At 43.3% G+C, this 18,720-nt stretch overlaps 1 protein-coding gene across 1 annotated transcript in view; it reads right to left on the bottom strand.

Moving 5' to 3' along the window:
• The window catches only part of LOC124010697 (FERM and PDZ domain-containing protein 4-like), a 64,701-nt gene extending 48,488 nt beyond the window's left edge, over positions 1-16,213 (bottom strand). Inside the window, exon 1 of the mRNA XM_046323348.1 lies at positions 16,081-16,213. The gene's annotated coding sequence lies outside the window, so the exon portion shown is untranslated. The remainder of the gene's footprint in view (positions 1-16,080) is intronic.
• Between the last annotated feature and the right edge of the window lie 2,507 nt (positions 16,214-18,720).

Below are 18,720 nucleotides of genomic sequence, written 5' to 3'. Positions count from 1 at the left end.
ATCGATCTGGGACCAGGCTACAGTAGTAGTCAATCAATCACATTTATGTTTGGACCCCTTTTTAGTAGTCATAATAGTAGTAGTAGTAGTCATAGCCATGGGAAGATGTTTGGGGGCGGGGGTTACTACAGACGGCTATATCGGTCCGCTAAGAGCGTCTGCTAAATGACTTAAATGTAAATGTAAATGTAATACATGACTACTAAAGGCCCAGTGCACTAATTTTGTGTGAGAAAATAATACTTTTCAGGGGGTGCTGAGGGTGCGGCTATGGTGGGTGCTATCTAGAATCTAAAAGGGTTCTCCTATGGGGTACAGCTGAAGAACCCTTTTAGATTCTAGATAGCACCTACCATAGCCGTACCCTCAGCACCCAAAAGGGTTCCAAAAGGGTTCTTCGGCTGTCCCCATAGGAGAACCCTTTGAAGAACCCTTTTTGGTTCCAGGTAGAACTCATTTGGGTTCCATGTAGAACCCTTTCTACATGGAAACCAAAAGGGTTCTACATGTAACCAAAAAGAGTTCTACCTGGAACCAAAAAGGGTTCTCCTATTGGGAAAGCCTAAGAACCCTTTTGGAACCCTTTTTTTCTGGCTTCTCTGAAGACCCTGCAGTAATTATTAGGGATAAAGTGTATGTCGGCCTTCTGTGTCCTGTCTAAACAATAAGATCACCCCATCTCCCGTAATCCAAGCAGCAATGTCTTCTTCCCTTATCAGGAAGCCTGCTGCCTAATCCCCAGACAACACTGTAGCCATTCCCTCCAGAGAGATAGACTGGGAGATGGAGAGAGAAGTAGAGGGGGGGGGGGGCATCCAAACAGTGCTGCAGTGATTCTCAGCTCCCCTGACAGATATAAAGAGAAGGATCTCATGTAGTCTGGGAAATCCCAGACCTAGGGAAACAGTACTAGGTCTCGGTAACATGGTGGGTTTTCTGGACCATTTCCAGATGGGATTTAAAAAAAAACACTCATGGGGAAGGTGCTCTTCAGAAAGACAACTCCCATCCAATCACGAGTCTGCATAGGCGGTGTTTAAAATTAGAGCGGGAATTGTGCTGTTGAAAAATAATCCCCTTGAAAACATGACAGAGACAAACACAATGTGGACGCAGATAGCTAGACTTATTATAGCCACAGCCAGTCAGTGGTTGAACGCTTGTAACACTAACTTTAGCTGTCTTGGCGCATCAAAAAATAAATAAAACACTCGCTTGCGAAATACACTCATTGAAAATATCCTCCACAAGTGCCAACTAGCTAGCTACCAATTTGATGTCTGGTGAGGATGTTTACACCAGGGCACATACGGATAAGGCTCTAGACGGGTTTTCCGGCATGTCCGTTTCCACCTGGCCCAACCGACGATTGTACCCGTGGACACGTGTATGCTGGAACATTGTTCATGTGGGAGACAACCTGTCTACCTAGAGAGATCGAATGCCCTATTCAAGACCAACTCACCTGTCTTTGGCTAAAATGATCTGACCAGCCAGCAACTTTAGAGTAATATAACGTAGACTGGGCTTAAGAATAGGCCTGTGACTGGTATGCCATTACCTCTGTCTGACCACAAAACATATGCTGGGTCCATGCTTATGTCTGGGTCCAGAGCACTGTGAATATATTAACACTACCAAGAATGTCTAATGGAAGGAATGTTTTGATTGCAATTGTAGGCTATCGCGAAGACCATTTCAAATGTCAAAACCTTCCAGAAATAAGCTATACAGTCACGCTTCAGTACCAGTTATGGCCTCTTGTCTAACTCTCTGTGGATTGATAGTCCAAACACATCATAACACTAAAAACCTCTACCTGTCTTGAATGAAAGAACAACTTTCATCTCTCAATCTCTCTTATCTCTCTATTCAAGCAAATGCACATCAATAAATTATACCTGCAGGGAACGAAAAGCTTTTGATCCTGACTTGGCAGTAGAATCAAGCGAAAGCTATAACTTTGTGAATTTCCCTCTTGGAGGGAAAGTATATCTTTTTTATGGATTACCGGCGTTCGGGGCCTTCTCTCTCTGTCTCCGCTGACTCATGCAGTCTGTGACATCGAGGAGGGTAGATCAGCGACGTATGGTTGCTGTCAGAATACTAAATGAATAGCAGAGCTCCATGTGGCACGTTTCGATACTACAGAGTCACAGAGCCACAGCCATTTATCACTGCTTCACAGTCTGGATGAGAGTGTCACAGTCTGTTTGTCACCCCACATTCAGAACCACTGCAGAGGAAGAGAGGGTACACACACACACAGGCGCACAGCCATGCATGGAAGCAAGGGACACATGCAAACACACACATTAATTCAAAATGCATGTACACACATAGACTCTAAGACGTGCACATACTGACATTCCCTAAATACTGAATCTAGACCTGCTGTATGTCAGACCAATGCCAGACTAAACATGTGGACACTCTCTCTATATGCTGACCCCAGACCAGAAACTGAATGTCAGACATTGTAATTCTGGGAAAAAACATGCTCTGTATTCAGAGCCAGTTGGCGGTGCTCTCTCTGCATGTCAGCTCTCCACTTGAGAACACTTCATTTTGCATTCTACACCAGGGGCTGGTTCTCCAGACTATGTTTTGATGTCTTTATTAAAATCTTACTCAAGGACAGATTTGCGCTGGACCCATTTGGTAGCGATGAATTGAAATGACAACCCCAACAAAATACCTTTTTTGAGCCGGAGACGAGTATATTAAGGCAAGAGTTGAACCTTTGATCTGGTTTATTGGTGGCAAATGAGGCCATATGTTCCATTGTGTGAGAATCAGACGAAACATGGTCTGTTCTGCCTCATGAAAAGATCAGTTTGCAAACTTCAGGAGCCTTTCATAGATCGACACTGTAAATCCCCACTTAGCATGAGTTGTAGACCCATTTACGCTATTGACTCCATCCGTAAGGCTGACATGGATGCTAAAATCCTTCTTACTGGAAGATTATGATCACGGGACACAGGAACCCATCGGCTTGCCATTGTTGTGGATACAGTGTTTCCCCCGTCGTCATTCATCTCAATCTGTCCTTTTTGCTACTTACCACGGGAACTGTAATGGGCGCTCTTATTGCATCCACGGGGGACTGAGAAGACTATGATTGGCTAATGAGAGTGTACACACAGTGTCATGGGAATGTTAAGCGAGTACATCATGTATTTGTCTAATCCCACACTTCTAAAATGATCATGCTGTTGGTGATGTATATAGAGATGCTGTTTCTTTTGTTTAGGAAAACTGCCATTTCGGGGCTACTTAATATTTGTTGTGGCATATGAACTCTGGAAGGCTTCTCTTTTGGGGGTACGATGAGTGAGTCAGATGTTCCCAACACCTTCCTATTGCCCACAGCAATCACCATGTTGAAATGACTTTCGCTACGTCAAACACACAGCCACCACACCAGAAAGAAAACAATATCTCGTCCCTGTTAACTTTTGGATTAGCACTGGGTTAACAAGCTCTGTAGGGCAGACAACAACAAGCGCTCCGTGCTAATGAGTGACAAGCGGGCTAACCTGACCCCAGCATGTCTGTGTAAGCCAGCTCTATAGTATTGACAGTTCTGCGAGAGTCTGCACTGTCTAGTGATTCAGTGGTCAGCATGGTCAATGTGTGGTCAACAGCTTTAACCGCGTCAGGTCCAGACACCATGACAGTTCACAAACAGGGGAGGAGTTCGAGGTAAAGAGACGCTGACTGTGTTCGGATGTGGACGCCTCTGCGGTGTAAACCAATCGGCCTTGACCGCTTTGGCCGCCGGCCTGGCCCAGCGACATCTAAAGCAGCATCCCATAATGCACCAGGCTCCAGAGCCGGACAGACATGGGATTAGGGGATGAAAGATTCAGCGCTATAGATGCCTTCCAGCTCTGTGGCGACATCCATGTGTCTGGAGACACTGAACAGTTGGGTCTATTGAACGCCCTCCTGTTTTACACGTTTTATAAGACATGTTTTATGATAAATGATCAATCAATTATTAGGAGTTATCAATGTGTCAACACATCTGCATTTCCTGTTGAAACTACCAATGGTAGAAAGGAGTGAAACAAGAAAGAGAAATGGCTGGTGACTGCCCTTACACACCTTTAATATATCCTCACAAACAATTCAGGTACCCACGCGCACATTTCATTTATCTGGTTTCTAGGCCACATGTTTCATGGGGAGTGACCCTTCACCCAATCGTTGTAATCCTCCACAACGATGTGTGATCTCGCAATCTCTTTTTCAAAGTCATGTGATCAAGAACACTGGTGTGTCCTGTACTCTGTGGTCTTGGTCGTATTATGTAACCTATAGTCACAATCCTACCGGAAGTAACCATATGTCACAAGAATAATGTTCTTGAAACATCAAAATATGTCACTGGTTATGATTGAATATCGGGACAAAGGTTTGGCATTATTCCAATAATCTACAGTATATTCACATATTCCTATTTTACCCCTTCATTGAACTGAGATAAGTCTTTGGACATTGCCAATATATGTAGCTCTGAGATTTATGTTTCATAAATACAATGACCTTTACAGAAAATATAAAATGGGTGACTCTAAAGGTCAACATATACTATATCCACAAACATGGTTTTTACAAATTGATCAAACGTTAATTCTAAAGTGATTAATATACAATACCAGTCAAAAGTTTGGACACACCTACTCATTCAAGGGGTTTTCTTGATTTGTACCATTTTTTACATTGTGGAATAATAGTGAAGACATCAAAACTATGAAATAACACATGGAATCATGTTGTAACCAAAAAAACTGTTCAAAAAATCAAAATATATTTCACATTTAGAGAATCTCAAAGTAGCCACCCTTTGCCTTGATGACAGCTTTGCACGCTCTTTGCATTCTCTCAACCAGCTTCACCTGGAATGATTTTCCAACAGTCTTGAAGGAGTTTCCACATATGCTGAGCACTCGTTGGCTGCTTTTCCTTCACTCTGTGGTCCAACTCATCCCAAACCATATCAATTGGGTTGAGGTCAGGTGATTGTGGAGGCCAGGTCATCTGATGCAGCACTCCATCACTCTCCTTCTTGGTCAAATAGTCCTTACACATCCTTGAGGTGTGTTGGATCATTGTCCTGTTGAAAAGCAAATGATAGTCCCACTAAGCACAAACTAGATGGGATGGCGTATTGCTGCAGAATGCTGTGGTAGCCATGCTGGTTAAGTGTGCTTTGAATTATAAATAAATCACTGACTGTGTCACCAGCAAAGCACCCCCACACATCACACCTCCTCCTCCATGCTTCACGGTGGGAACCACACATACAGAGATCATCCATTCACCTACTCTGCTTCTCACAAAGACACAGCGGTTGGTACCGAAAATCTCAAATTTGGACTCATCAGACCAAATGACAGATTTCCACCGGTCTAATGTTCATTGCATATTTCTTGGCCCAAGAAAGTCTCTTCTTATTAGTGTCCTTTAGTAAATCAAATCAAATTTTATTAGTCACATTCGCCGAATACAACATGTGTAGACCTTACAGTGAAATACTTACTTACGAGCCCTTAACCAACAATGTAGTTTGAAAAAAATATGGATAAGAATAAGAAATAAAAGTAACAAGTAATTAAAGAGCAGCAGTAAAATAACAATAGCGAGACTACGTACAGGTATATACAGGGGGGGTGCCGATACAGAGTCAATGTGCGGGGGCACCGGTTAATTGAGGTTATATGTACATGTAGGTAGAGTTATTAAAGTGACTATGCATAGATGATAACAACAAAGAGTAGCAGAGGTGTAAAAGATGGGGGGGGGGGCAATGCAAATAGTCTGGGTAGCCATTTGATAAGGTGTTCAGGAGTCTTATGGCTTGGGGTTGGAAGCCTCTTGGACCTAGACTTGGTGCTCCGGTACCGCTTACGTGCGGTAGCAGAGAGAACAGTCTATGACTAGGGTGGCTGGAGTCATTAACAATTTTTAGTGCCTTTCTCTGAAATCACCTGGTATAGAGGTCCTGGATGGCAGGAAGCTTGGCCCCAGCGATGTACTGGGCCGTTCGCACTACCCTCTGTAGTGCCTTGTGGTCAGAGGCCGAGCAGTTGCCATACCAGGCAGTGATGCAACCAGTCAGATGCTCTCGATGGTGCAGCTGTAGAACCTTTTGAGGATCTGAGGACCCATGCCAAATCTTTCCAGTCTCCTGAGGGGGAATAGGTTTTGTTGTGCCATCTTCACAACTAATCCATGGCTTCTGGTTAGGATATGTATGTACGTTCACTGTGGAGACGAAGTCATCGATGCACTTATTGATGAAGCCAATGACTGATGTGGTGTACTCTTCAATGCCATCGGCGGAATGACAGAACATATTCCAGTCTGTGCTAGCAAAACAGTCCTGTATCTTAGCATCTGCTTCATCTGACCACTTTTTTTATTCTAGTCACTGGTCCGTCCTGCTATAATTGTTGCTTGTAAGCAGGAATCAGGAGGATAGAACTATGGTCAGATTTCCCAAATGGAGGGCGAGGGAGAGCTTTGTATGTGTCTCTGTGTATGGAGAAAAGGTGGTCCAGGCCCCCCCCCCCCGGTTGCACATTTAACATGTTGATAGAAATTTGGTAAAAATAATTTAAGTTCCCCTGCATTAAAGTCCCCAGCTACTAGGAGTGCCGCCTCTGGGTGAGCGTTTTCTTGTTTGCTTATGGCGGAGTACAGCTCATTCATTGCAGCTGTACATTTCAATGAAACATGGTGAAGCACCAAAATTGCCCTCGCTAGAAGCATGTGTTTCAGACATAAGGAAGTGGATGGCTGCAAACTTTCTACTATTAAACTCGGACAAAACAGAGATGCTTGTTCTAGGTCCCAAGAAACAAAGAGATCTTCTGTTGAATCTGACAATTAATCTTAATGGTTGTACAGTCGTCTCAAATAAAACTGTGAAGGACCTCGGCGTTACTCTGGACCCTGATCTCTCTTTTGAAGAACATATCAAGACCATTTCGAGGACAGCTTTTTCCATCTACGTAACATTGCAAAAATCAGAAACTTTCTGTCCAAAAATGATGCAGAAAAATTAATCCATGCTTTTGTCACTTCTAGGTTAGACTACTGCAATGCTCTATTTTCCGGCTACCCGGATAAAGCACTAAATAAACTTCAGTTAGTGCTAAATACGGCTGCTAGAATCCTGACTAGAACCAAAAATTTGATCATATTACTCCAGTGCTAGCCTCTCTACACTGGCTTCCTGTCAAAGCAAGGGCTGATTTCAAGGTTTTACTGCTAACCTACAAAGCATTACATGGGCTTGCTCCTACCTACCTCTCTGATTTGGTCCTGCCGTACATACCTATACGTACGCTACGGTCACAAGACGCAGGCCTCCTAATTGTCCCTAGAATTTCTAAGCAAACAGCTGGAGGCAGGGCTTTCTCCTATAGAGCTCCATTTTTATGGAACAGTCTGCCTACCCATGTCAGAGACGCAAACTCGGTCTCAACCTTTAAGTCTTTACTGAAGACTCATCTCTTCAGTGGGTCATATGATTGAGTGTAGTCTGGCCCAGGAGTGGGAAGGTGAACGGAAAGGCTCTGGAGCAACGAACCGCCCTTGCTGTCTCTGCCTGGCCGGTTCCCCTTTTTCCACTGGGATTCTCTGCCTCTAACCCTGTTACGGGGCTGAGTCACTGGCTTGCTGGGGCTCTCTCGTGCCGTCCCTGGGGGGGTGCGTCACCTGGGTGGGTTGATTCACTGTTGTGGTCGGCCTGTCTGGGTTTCCCCCCTTGGGTTGTACCGTGTCGGAGATCTTTGTGGGCTATACTCGGCCTTGTCTCAGGATGGTAAGTTGGTGGTTGAAGATTTCCCTCTAGTGGTGTGGGGGCTGTGCTTTGGCAAAGTGGGTGGGGTTATATCCTTCCTGTTTGGCCCTGTCCGGGGTGTCCTCGGATGGGGCCACAGTGTCTCCTGACCCCTCCTGTCTCAGCCTCCAGTGTTTATGCTGCAGTAGTTTATGTGTCGGGGGCTAGGGTCAGTTTGTTTATCTGGAGTACTTCTCCTGTCCTATTCGGTGTCCTGTGTAAATCTAAGTGTGCGTTCTCTAATTCTCTCCTTCTCTCTTTCTTTGTCTCTCTCGGAGGACCTGAGCCCTAGAACCATGCCCCAGGACTACCTGACATGATGACTCCTTGCTGTCCCCAGTCCACCTGGCCATGCTGCTGCTCCAGTTTCAACTGGCCTGGGCCCTAGGACCATGTCCCAGGACTACCTGACATGAGGACTCCTTGCTGTCCCCAGTCCACCTGGCCATGCTCCTGCTCCAGTTTCAACTGTTCTGCCTTACTATTATTCAACCATGCTGGTCATTTATGAACATTTGAACATCTTGGCCACGTTCTGTTATAATCTCCACCCGGCACAGCCAGAAGAGGACTGGCCACCCCACATATGCTCTCTCTAATTCTCTCTTTCTTTCTCTCTCTCGGAGGACCTGAGCCCTAGGACCGTGCCCCAGGACTACCTGACATGATGGCTCCTTGCTGTCCCCAGTCCACCTGACTGTGCTGCTGCTCCAGTTTCAACTGTTCTGCCTTATTATTATTTGACCATGCTGGTCATTTATGAACATTTGAACATCTTGGTCATGTTCTGTTATAATCTCTACCCGGCACAGCCAGAAGAGGACTGGCCACCCCACATAGCCCGGTTCCTCTCTAGGTTTCTTCCTAGGTTTTGGCCTTTCTAGGGAGTTTTTCCTAGCCACCGTGCTTTTACACCTGCATTGTTTGCTGTTTGGGGTTTTAGGCTGGGTTTCTGTACAGCACTTTGAGATATCAGCTGATGTACGAAGGGCTATATAAATAAATTTGATTTGATTTGATTTGATCTTAGTGCCAGCCTCTGACTGTGGTGGTATGTAAACAGCTACGAAAAAAATACAGATAAACTCTCTACGTAGATAGTGTGGTCTACTGCTTATCATGAGATACTCTACCACAGGCGAGCAATAGCTCGAGACTTCCTTAGATATCATGCACCAGTTGTTGTTTACAAAAATACATAGTACGCCGCCCCTTGTCTTACCAGACGCCGCTGTTCTATCCTGCCGGTACAGCGTATAACCAGCCAGCTGTATGTTGATAGTGTCGTCGTTCAGCATTGATTCCATGAAGCATAAGATATTACAGTTTTGAATGTCCTGTTGCGCGTAGGCCATCGATTTTATTCTCCAAAGATTGCAGGTTTGCTAGCAGAATGGAAGGAAGTGGGGGTTTATTCGATTGCCTACGGATTTTCTGAAGGCAGCCCGCCCTCTGGCCCCCTTTTCTCCGCCTCCTCTTCATGCAAATCACGGGGATCTGGGCCTGTTCCCGAGGAAGCAGTATATTATTCACGTCGGGCTTGTCAGACTCGTTAAAGGAAAAAAAGGATTCTGCCAGTCCGTGGTGAGTAATCTCAGTCCTGATGTCCAGTAGTAATTTTCGGTCATAAGTGACAGTAACGGCAACATTATGTACAAAATACGTTTTTTTGAAAGTAACAAAAATGCAAATGAAGTGGTTTCTTTGCTGCGTGAATCAACCATGAAGGCCTGATTCACGCAGTCTCCTCTGAACAGTTGATGTTGAGATGTGTCTGTTACTTGAACTCTATGAAGCATTTATTTGGCCTGCAATTTCTGAGGCTGGTAACTCTAATGAACTTATCCTCTACAGCAGAGATAAATCTGGGTCTTCCTTTCCTGTGGTGGTCCTCACGAGAGACAGTTTCATCATAGTGCTTGACCGTTTTTGCAACTGCACTTGAAGAAACTTTCAAAGTTCTTGACATTTTCCGGATTGACTGACTTTCATGTCTTAAAGTAATGATGGACTGTCGTTTCTCTTTGCTTATTTGAGCTGTTCTTGGCATAATATGGACTTTTGTATTTTATCTTCTGTATACTACCCCTGATTGGCTCAAACTGATTGGCTCAAACACATGAAATTATATTTGATTTGTTTAACACTTTTTTGGGTACTACATGATTCCATGTGTTATTCTACAATGTAGAAAATAGTAAAAATAAAGAAAACCCTTGAATGAGAAGGTGTGTCCAAACTTTTGACTGGTACTGTACATGCTCACCAAAACAAATATACCGTAGTGGAAAAAGTGTCATTCACTTTTCAGAGAAAATCTCATATGCCCTCACGTTTTGGCTCCAAACTTGAAGCCCTGCTTTGAGATGCAAAGCGAGTGATTTATACATTGGTACATCACCCTTACAGTAAACAAAACCAACTGGTTTCTTATCAGAACTATGTGAGTAACCTTAATCCAACCTGTGACTTCACTGTAAATCTAACTCAAAACTACTGCCCCTCTGAACCCAAGCCAAGCCAACACAACCCTGACCCTGTAACCTGTCAATGCTTCCCGACGCTTGGGCTAAACCCTAATGCCATGATGTAATCACGAAAGTGTGCACTGTAATTACAAAGCCGTCAAGTCTTGTGGTTTTGATTTCTGTGTCTTACGCAATTGCTGAGAATGTGCCACGTTTCCATACATGATTTAATCTAGTGTTTTACCCGAAAGGCTCAGACTTCTCTGTTTTCATCTGCACGGGCCGGCACCTGTGTCTCACTGGGTCAGGCCACTGGTACTGATCAGCTGGCAGTTACACAACAATCTATAATCGTGAACTGTTTTGATTATGCATAGGTTGTTGGTTCTGATCTTCACAAGTCCTCACTGTCAGACCTAGCTATGGAAATTACATTTTTCTAGTATAACATAAGGGTTATGATTTAACTAGTGTAACACTGGTGTTACAGCCAAAATGCAAGTAGCCCCCTGACTCTTCCCACCATAGAAACATGAACTCTTCTCGTCCCCTGATTCCTCCCACTATAGAAACATGACCTGTGTTCAAATTGTAATTTATGTATTTAATTTAACCTTTATTTAACTAGCCAAGTCAGTTAAGAAAAAAATATTATTTACAATGACAGCCTACCCCAGTCAAACACTAACCCAGACGACATTGGGCCAATTGTGCGCCACCCTATGGGACTCCCAATAACGGCCGGTTGTGATACAGACGGGAATCGAACCGGGGTCTGTAGTGACGCCTCTAGCCCTGAGATGCAGTGCCTTAGACCCCTGCGCCACATGGGAGCCCATACTCATACTAATCGCTCGAATCATACTAATTGTGACGTAAATTGAGTATGTAGTATGTTTATTGGTCATAGAATGGATTTAGTTTGAATTCCAAAAGTCCCCGGATGTCATTCTAAATTCGCCAAAATATGAAGTTTTCAAGCAGTGGACACTATTTCTGTGCTTTTAAGTCCCATAATACATATCTTCAGAGAATGGATGTGACTTCACAACGGTTTCAGATTTCAAGAAAATGGCAGAAAATATGCAGCTAAAGTAGCATAGACTGGAATATGTCCCGGGATTCAGCCAATGGCATTGAGGAGTATACCACCTCAGTCATCAGCTTCTCCCTTCAGTGGGGTTTAGTTACCCACTACCTCTCATCGCTACGCAGTGGAATCATTTCACGGAGCACAGTTTTTCACAAAACTGGATCTCAGGAGCGCGTATAGTTGTTTCTCTTTGCTTATTTGAGCTGTTATTGGCATAATCTGGACTTTGTATTTTATCTTCTGTATACTACCCCTGATTGGCTCAAACTGATTGGCTCAAACACATGAAATTATATTATATTTGTTTAACACTTTTTTGGGTACTACATGATTCCATATGTGTTATTCTACAATGTAGAAAATAGTAAAAATAAAGAAAAACCCTTGAATGAGTAGGTGTGTACAAACTTTTGACTGGTACTGTACATGCTTACCAACACAAATATACAGTAGTGGAAAAAGTGTTATTCACTTTTCAGAGAAAATCTCATATGCCCTCACGTTTTGGCTCCAAACTTAAAGCCCTGCTTTGAGATGCAAAGCGAGTGATTTATACATTGTTACATCACCCTTACAGTAAACAAAACCAACTGGTTTCTTATCAGAACTATGTGAGTAACATTAATCCAACCTGTGACTTCACTGTAAATCTAACTCAAAACTACTGCCCCTCTGAACCCAAGCCAACACAACCCTGACCCTGTAACCTGACAGTGATTTCAAGAAAATGGCAGAAAATATGCAGCCGAAGTCTGACGAGAGCGGATACAATTTAATTGTTTTAAATAATCATGACAAATGTTAAGAAATTTTGAGCAATGTAATAATGTCATGACGTTTCAAATAAGTTACTTTGGCTGACAATTTGTTAGCTACGCTATCCTTACAAACCACAATATATCATTACAGCAGTATGTACCGGTATATTAGCTAGCTTCCTAAAACGTTAGTTGGCTAGTACTAATACATCGAACTTGCCAGTATATTAACTATATGTCATTCTTAGCTTAGCTAAGTGGTATAGGCATCATGCGTTCTCAATGGTCATTGTTAATTCGCTCTGGCTATCTACTCCGATTTCAGAGCATTCTCGCCTGAGTGTGCCAGGGGAGGACAGAACAACTAACGAATTTACAAACAATCAACACCCGATGAATATGGCCGGTGTCAGTTAACGTCGGCAAAAAAGCATGATTAAATTGTTGCCAGCAGCACAGTTACATGAAAACAGCCTAACCAGCTCTGCTAGGGCGAGTAAAATGGTCAGAGGAAGGCCCTAAAAATTGTCAGACTTCAGCCACCCTAGTCATAGACTGTTCTCTCTGCTACCTCACGGTAAGCGGTACCGGAGCGTCAAGTATAGGTTCAAAAGGCTTCTTAACAGCTTCTACCCCCAAACCATAAGACTCCTGAACAGCTAATCAAATGGCTACCCAGTCTATTTGCATTCCCCCCCTCGTTACGCTGCTGCTACTCTGTGTTTATTATCTATGCAAAGTCACTTTAACTCTACCTACATGTACATATTACCTCAATTACCTCAACTAACTGGTGCCCCCGCACATTTGTACCGGTACCCCCTGTATATAGCCCCGCTATTGTCATTTTGCTGCTGCTGTTTAATTACTTGTTACTTTTATTTTTTACTTATCTAATTTTTTACTTATCTATTTTTCTAATTAACACTTGTTTTTCTAAAACTGCATTGTTGGTTAAGGACTTGTAAGTAAGCATTTCACTGTAAGGTCTACACCTGTTTTATTCGGGGCATGTGACAAATACGATTTGATTTGCATCATCTGTGGATCTGTTGGGGCGGTATGTACATTGGAGTAGGTCTAGGGTTTCTGGGATAATGTTGTTGATGTGAGCCATGACCAGCCTTTCAAAGCACTTCATGGCGACAAACGTGAGTGCTACGGGTCGGTAGTCATTTAGGTAGGTTACCTTATTGTTCTTGGGCACAGAGACTGTACTTGAAACATGTTGGTATTACAGACTCAGACAGGAAGAGTATTGAAAATGTCAGTGAAGACACTTGCCAGTTGGTCAGCGCATGCTCAGAGTACATGTCCTGGTAATCCGTCTGGCCCTGTGGTCTTGTGAATGTTGACCTGTTTAAAGGTCTTACTCACATCGGCTACGGAGAGCGTGATCACACAGTCCTCGAGTACAGCTGATGATCTCATGCATGTTTCAGTGTTGCTTACTTCGAAGCGAGTAGTATGAACGCTCCGAGAGTGAAACACTGAATTTACGAACGGACATTCTGACAATGCTCTGAATTTACAAATGCCCAGAGAGCACTCCAAATACAACCGAAGTTGTAAAATATCTAGGTAGTAATTTGCTATGCTAACAAACAAGCAAGAGGTTCCATAGCAACAGAAACAACTTCGGGTAGACAGGCGAAGTATGCTCAATTGAAAGAATACAGTTTGTTTACAGTACACTAAAATGAACTACTAGTATGTAGTATATACTCATTAAGTATGCAGTATACAGTATGTTAGTATGGGTATTCGAACACAGCTACGGACTCTTCTAGTCCCCTGACTCTCCTGATTCCTACCATTATAGAAACACAGACTTTTCTAGACCTCTGACTCCTCCCACTATAGAAACATGGTTTCTTCTAGTCCCCTAACTCCTCCCATGATTCGTCCCACTATAGAAACATGGTTTCTTCTAGTCCACTGACTCCTCCACATTTTGTTTTTGCCCTAACACTACACAGCTGACTCAAATGATCAAAGCTTGATAATTAGTTTATTATTTGAATCAGCTGTGTAGTGCTCGGACAAAAAAACTAAACATGCACCACTTGGGGTTCTGAGGACTGAGTTTGGGAAATGCTGGTTAGTTGTACTGTGGCAGCTCGGCATACAATTATTCAAGATGTTCAATCCTGGGTAAAAAAAAAATGCAGAAATAAAGAACCTGAAGGAGATTTCTCAATTTAATTGAATGACCAAAAAATAAGCAATGATGGACTTACACACCTCGATGCCATTGCTCCTCCGTGGCTTAGGTGAATAGAGTATCTGTGATTCTGTCGTCTGCAATGTTGCAGATAAGTTGTTGTAGATGTCCAACTCATATTTAACCTTAAAACAATGTAACCAAAACCTTAACATAACTATTATATTCACATCAATAATTTGATAAAACACCCCTCACACTACATACTATTAAGCTCCTACTTGAGAATACCTTCCTTTCTTTTAGCATGCAGCCCCTCGGAGCTAGATGAGACTCCATTATATTTCCTATCATTTGCTTTCCCTTTCCAATAGGAAAGGCACGTGTGCATCTGCCTGCATAGACAGTATCATTGATCAATATTAGCCACTTATAATGCAGCTCAGGAAAAACGCAATGACAGATGAAATTACCATCAGACCATCTCGAATACCCAACATGCCATGCAACAACAACCCTGCCCTGATTGGTTTGGGTACTGATGGCCACAGAATATCTCTTAACAAGCTTTAAACGTCCTACTGTTGATATGGGAAATATTGACTAGCGAGGGGTTGGATTGTACCCCATGCTGACTGTTACCGCTCAGATATCAAGTGCCAATACAGCACACTACATGCTGCCTTCCTATGGATTGTTAATTGGTTTATGGATGGTTAATTAGTTTGATTAATAACGCCTTCAAAGACCAACTGAGGTTCGAGATGGTTGAGGTTGGGGTTTGTGCATGTTTTAGTTTGCTGGTTTATGTTCTCAGGACGTGTACCTAAAGCATGTGGAATACTGCTGCCATCTTTTTCAAAGCTCAGCAACACTATGAGATCAAACTCAATACTGCTGCCATCTTTCTCAAAGCTCAGCAACACTATGAGATCCAACTCAATACTGCTGCCATTTTTTTCAAAGCTCAGCAACACTATGAGATCCAACTCAATACTGCTGCCATCTTTCTCAAAGCTCAGCAACACTATGAAATCCAACTCAATACTGCTGCCATCTTTCTCAAAGCTCAGCAACACTATGAGATCCAACTCAATACTGCTGCCATCTTTCTCAAAGCTCAGCAACACTATGAGATCCAACTCAATACTGCTGCCATCTTTCTCAAAGCTCAGCAACAATATGAGATGCAACTCAATACTGCTGCCATCTTTCTCAAAGCTCAGCAACACTATGAGATGCAACTCAAGGATAAAACAGAACATTGTCCATCTTGGCAAAGGCAACAGAAGGCTCCCTGTCCAGCACAACCTGACATTTTGGAAAGACCCGTACGTGAAAAATGTGAATAGGTGAGGTGTTCCAAAACACGTTTTCATGTGATAACCCGTGATCTTATGTGAAGTTAATGTGATAACATGTGACAACATCTAGAGAAACATGTGATAACATGAAACTGCACATGTGGAACATTTCCAAAAACACGTTTTCACATGTGAAATTTCATGTGAAATCACATGTTTTTTTCTGTAAGGGGAGGAAAAAATAATTATAGTTCTACTGAATACAGCACGACAGTTTGGTCTCCACCGCCACACATCCTCAGAGGGCCTACAAACCTCCCCGTTACTCTACCTAGTAGTTCAAACAAGATAATAGCTGGACAAAGATCATTCAAGGCATAAAGGAGGACAACAACACATGCCTCTGAAGCAGAAAGACCAGAGTACGGTACTCACTGGATGATGGTGAAGACCCCTAGTTCATCATCACACCGTTCCATCCCTTCAGACGGACGGACGGTCACTCCAGCCCGCTAAAGGCTCAAAGGGGAAAGTGCTCCAGTCCCTTTCCCTGAGGGTCCCTCTGAAAATCCACCTTCTCCACTGCCTGGTGTTTGCGAACGTTGTGTGTTTTTTGTTCACCTCCCTCCCTATTGGTCCTCAGCTCAGTGCCAAATGTTCCAGCTTAGCATTCGCTGCGCAGCACCGCTGGTGATGGATTTAGCCTGGGCATCTGGGCTAGCCGGGATAAACCGTTCAACACACACACACACACACACGCACACTCACACACACATTCAGACACACTTACAGTGTCATGCTGTGCGAGTTAGGGGCCAGTGCCCTTGGGGAGACAACCTCCCCCACCCTGAATAATGACACAACATCATCACATTCCAGGCCAGTGCTTAAAGAGATAGAGAGACAGAGAGAGAGAGCGAGAGAGCACAATGAAAACAGAGAGAAAGAAGGTTGGGATTGGGATGGGGAGATCAACACAAACGGGGAGAGGATCAATGCGGGAACAGATGTGTGCCAGCCAGCGAACTCCAAAGCCGTTACCAGAGGCAGAGACAGGAGCGGCAGTTAGAGACAGCTGTCTGATGCCAGTATTATTGGTTATTGGATAACTGTTTTTTTTTTTTTTTTTTTTTAAATCGCTGCCTTCCTCCCACACACAGTACCTAAAACAACCAAGCATAGAGCATACTGTATTGACAAACCTCCAGGAACAAGAGAAAAACAACTAAATTAGTTGGCTATTTTCAGCTATTGCTAACGGTATAAAACCAATTAAAACAAATCTGCATGTGAAAAGATCAACACAGCATCAGTCAACCGGGGCTAAACTGTGATCTGTGAACTAGGATGACTGAACATCACTACCCTGCATATGGACTCTGTAGCTTAATACCACTTCCACCGAGCAAAGCTCTCATTTAACGCAGCTCAGCGGTGCCCCATGCAACACGCCGCATTGACTGTTCACCAAATTGCTGTGCCTCTAGTCTGTGGCGGGCAGCATCCATCTGGAATCGCTAGGCCCTTACGTAACTGGTCGTTTACTAGGAAAAACAAGATGAAGCGTCTAGTAAGTTAAAGCTATTTATTTTTTTATCCACTTATTTGAACCATGAGCCTACTTTACATAATGTGGCTTGGCTTGGGAATGCATTTCCTGATTTTCGCCTGATTGGCCTATATATCGCTCGGCAACCTAAATTACTTCCCCAAATCGGCACTTGATTGATCATTTATTGTTCAGATCTTCATTCCAACAGGGTCACAAACGTACATGTATTTTAACTTCTCAAAGTCGTCCTCACTCTTGCATGTTGAGTAGATAACATGAACACAGTATTATTAACATACTGTAGTTCATGGCCCATGCTAATTTGATGTGATGACATGGTGGATGGCGCTGTGTGTATGGTGATCTCTGCTCCTGCCTATTACAGGGCTTTGTCTTAAGGGGACAGATGCTGGGCATCTCTGCAGTAAGCTGACTGCCTCTAATCTAAAAGGATAGGTTAGCGAATCTGTCCATAGCCAATGTCAAACATGCAGGTTTCTATACTTTCTGACATTGCTGCTGCATGACATCATCTTGACATTGTTAAAAAAAATATATATATATATATATTGGCATTGTGTGATGGTAAGGGGGCTCAGCTCACAAGCACTCCAGCTTCACCGTTGAAAGCTGACTATTTTAGCCAATGAGCACAAGCCAGAATTCTATAGCATGCTATCCATCAGGATGTAGTGCTCCAACCGGAACTCGTCTGGTCATGTGACCTGCCACAGGACTCTGGGGCGGGATCACCACTGAGGTAGAAGCCCCATTTTTTCCCCATGACATACAAACAACATGATTGAATGGTGTGTGTATGTGTGGAGGACAGCAGGCTAACATGGGCATAATACACAAGGCTACTGAGAGAACTCTGCGACATGGCATAGACCAAGAGGACAGCCATACAGTATGGACAACATGCAGAAACATTGAAATTAACCATGCTTAAACCCTCTGGTCATCTATTCATGAAAAGTTTATCAACATTTACATGCAGACACAAAGGTATATCGATTTTACTTCGAAGTGTGACAGTGGCGATGACTGTGCCTTTATCTGAAATTGATAGACTACCTCCAAAATTGTTTCAAAGAACAGGCATCCTGATTTGGTGTACAGGCCACAGGTCTGGCAGTATTCATGTCATATTCATGTTATATAAAACCAATTAAAAGCTTTAATTACCGTCTCTATGGAAGGTAATTGGGTTGTTGGATCAGCTGGAACTAAAGGCAGTACACCCGGAGGAGCTATGAACCCGCTGTTTCATTGCAGAAAGAAACTGTTTTCTTTTTTAATAATTGCTCCATATTTTACAAGCACACAATGTTTAATGAGATGATGTGGCCTACGGATGTGACCAAGTTTGTTGTATTAATTATTTGATTTCCACACCTCATCTCAAATTTAATCTCCGGTAGTTTCTGGCAAAAATGGCTTGTAGATTATACCCAGGTTAATTGGCAAATGAACCGTTGTCACATGTTCGTTGTGATTAAGTGTTGCCTACGCCCGCAAGC

This window comes from Oncorhynchus gorbuscha, linkage group LG23 (assembly GCF_021184085.1).
Source record: "Oncorhynchus gorbuscha isolate QuinsamMale2020 ecotype Even-year linkage group LG23, OgorEven_v1.0, whole genome shotgun sequence".
In the NCBI taxonomy this organism is placed as follows: domain Eukaryota; kingdom Metazoa; phylum Chordata; class Actinopteri; order Salmoniformes; family Salmonidae; genus Oncorhynchus; species Oncorhynchus gorbuscha.
This window is presented reverse-complemented; position numbering and strand designations above follow the sequence as displayed.